The 3,131-nt window shown below is 46.4% G+C and overlaps 1 pseudogene; it reads right to left on the bottom strand.

The window, feature by feature from the left end:
- Positions 1-619: 619 nt before the first annotated feature.
- On the bottom strand, positions 620-2,801 carry LOC140510638 (embryonic polyadenylate-binding protein pseudogene; annotated as a pseudogene).
- Positions 2,802-3,131: the final 330 nt, after the last annotated feature.

Below are 3,131 nucleotides of genomic sequence, written 5' to 3' on the forward strand. Positions count from 1 at the left end.
ACTTTTGCTCTCCTCCACTGAGTTTTTTGATCTAGCCACACCGGCTTCCTAGTTGTTTCTTGTAGAACATTCCAATTCCTAACTTCCAGCCTTTGCAATGACTGTGCCCTATGCCAACCATGTCCTGCCTTCTCTCCTCTTGGTTCTTCTGATTTTTTTTAAGACAAAGCTGAAATCCCTTGCAAGGTCTCCATCTTCCCTACTTTACCCTAAGGGTACATGGAAAATGAGGTAAGTGGAGTCCAAATTTAGTGGTTTTACTGGCATCAATGATTAGATTAGATCAGAATAGAAATGTTGGAAAATATGTTCCATTGTACATCTATTTTTTGTTGTCCTTGGATTTTTTCAGTATAGATAGCTAAAAAGGCAATGAAACTACAAAGTATAAAGATTGACTGTCTAAATGTATCAGGTGAACCAGGTTTTTGTCAAATGTCTATTTCATTTGGTTTTCGTTATTCATATATATTCTTAGGTCATCAACATATAACTCTGAACTGACCAACATAAATGCCAAGAGCAACTGAATGATATGATGGTTGCATCCAAATTATCTCTTACTTATAAGGGCCAATATAGCACAAATTCATCAATTGGTTCATTACTATTAGACATGTCCTAAAAGTCAGTAGGCTTCCATTCTAGTCTCAGTAGATTCTAGAATGTAGACTCTATAACGCATTTTAACTGTGATGATAAACACAAGATAAATTGGGAAGTTGTGGGAAATTTTTAAATTCATTTTGAATCTTTTTCAGTCAATAAACATTTATTAAGCAGTACTATGTGCCAGGCATTGTGTTAAGTGCTGGGGATACAAAAAAAAGGGCAAAACACAAACCCTGCTCTCAAGGAGCTCACAATCTGGTGGGGGTAACAAGCAAACACATGTGTACAAACTGGGTATACATAAAGGAGAGGCAAGAGATCACAGAGAGCAGGCAGTAGGATGGAGGAAGACTGGGAAAGGCTTCCCGTAGAATGTGAGGTTCTAGTTCGGATTTGAGGGAAGCCAGGAGGTGGAGATGAGGAGGGAGAACATTCCAGGCCTGGGGGACAGCCAGAAAAAATGCCCAGAGCCGAGAGATGGAGGGTCTTGTCTGTGGAACAGCCAGGAAGGCAGCCTCACAAGCATCTGCTTTTGTTCTTGGGGAGGGGCTGAGGCCAGCATAGATGCAATTAAAGGCTCCTGCCCTTGGATATGCACAGCTGGCTCCATTACCTGATTTACATTAGGCACTACTGAGGAGTACTTGTACTGGGCGATGGTGGGGCCCGGGGACCCTGGATACTCAGTTCCCATAGTCTGGGTTCTAATATTGACCACTCTCTGCGTGTGGGGCCCTGCCTGGGGCACCTGAGTAGAGGCCTGCCAGACAGTGTTGATGTTGGAGATGAAGTGCTGGGGTGTGGAGGAAGACCCAGGAGAGAAGCTGCTCCACCTTGGGACAGGCTGAATGGAGGCCACGGTGCTGGGACTGTAGAAGGATGCTCGGGTAGGCGACTGGAAGATTGCAGTCACCTGGGGGATGGCAGGCAGGAAATAATTGGTGGGTTGAGGAAGGATGGGGCCATTTATGTTCTGGTGGACAGAGACGCGTTGCATGTATTGGTTGGTGAGGATAGCCTTCCGCTCTTCCTTTCGTTGGACTAGGTCCACATAGAGGGCCTTGGTGCAAACAATCCGCCCATTCATCTCTGTCACGGCCTTTGTAGCCTCTTCTGGGGAGGAAAAACACAAAAAGCCAAACCCCTTGCTGTGGCCACCCTCTGTCATCACTTTGGCACTGGTGATCACGCCATATGGAGAGAACTCCTTCCTTAGCTTCTCATCATCAATGATATCATCCAGATTCTTCACATCCAGATTCCCCCCCGGTAGCGGTTCACTCTCTCCTGCTTCATCTGCCTCTCTGTCTTCTTCTAGGCCCGTCCAACATACAGGACACGATCCCTGAACTCCTTCCCATTCATGCTACTCACAGACTTCTGTGCTTCCTCATGCTTCTCAAAGTTGACAAAGCCAACACCTCGGGAATGGTCGTTTTCATCAACCATCACCTTCACACTTAGAGTCTTTTCGAACTGGGAGAAGAGTTCCCGAAGGCACCGGTCATCCACGTTTTCCTTGAAGTTCTTGACGTAGATGTTGGTGAACTCCAACACTCTTGCCCCCAGTTCTGCCTCCCTTTCCTGCTGAGACTTGAAGTGACCCACGAAAACTTTCCGGTCGTTAAGTAGCATCCCATTCATAGTGCTGATTGCTTGGTTTGCAGCGTCCTCGATCTCAAAGTGGACAAAGCCAAATCCTAGGGAACCATTCTCATCACATAACACCTTACAAGAGAGGATGTTCCCAAAGGTAGAGAAGGTGTCATACAAGGCTTTGTTGTCGATGGAATCATCCAAGTTCTTGATAAAGATGCTGCCAATTCCTGATTTCCAGAGCACTGGATCCCGCTGGGACCACATGTTACAGGATGGGCCTGCCCTTGATTACCTCAAAGTTCATGGTGTCCAAGGCTCGTTCAATGTCAGCGGGCTGCTGGAAGTTGATGTAGGCATAACCAAGGGAGTGGCGCGTGCCTACGTCGCGGCACATGCGGATGGACATGATGGGCCCCGCAGCCGAGAACTTCTCGTACAGCATGGCCTAGGTCACGTCGAGGTGTAGGTCGCCCACACAGAGGGACACCATGGGGTAGCCGGGGCCACTTGAGTTCATCTTCCAAGGAGGAGAGGCCAAGGTCTTGGCAGAGTCCAGGGAGCAACCAAGAGCGGGGGTGTCCAACAACACGGGAATCATTAATTTTGAATCTTGGAGGCTCCACTGAATCTTTTTTGGGTTTCAATCATCTGAATAACTCTTTGTCTAGCTCCAGAGTTGAAAGCCACTCCTTGCTGAGATGGTGTATACCAGATATACTGAGCTAGATAAATTCAATAAAGTAATGCTTTTGTCTTAGTTTCCAATTTGAGGAGAGTCTAATTATCCTTTGTAGACCTTGCGTCAATGATACCACATGACACAACAGAGAGAGACAAGTTTGGAAAGTGTCTTTCCTTATTCCAAAAGCTGAGGAAATCTCTTTATTGAACAGATCAGAATATTACTGGCCCTTGGTTAT

This window comes from Notamacropus eugenii, chromosome 6, assembly GCF_028372415.1.
Source record: "Notamacropus eugenii isolate mMacEug1 chromosome 6, mMacEug1.pri_v2, whole genome shotgun sequence".
NCBI lineage: Eukaryota > Metazoa > Chordata > Mammalia > Diprotodontia > Macropodidae > Notamacropus > Notamacropus eugenii.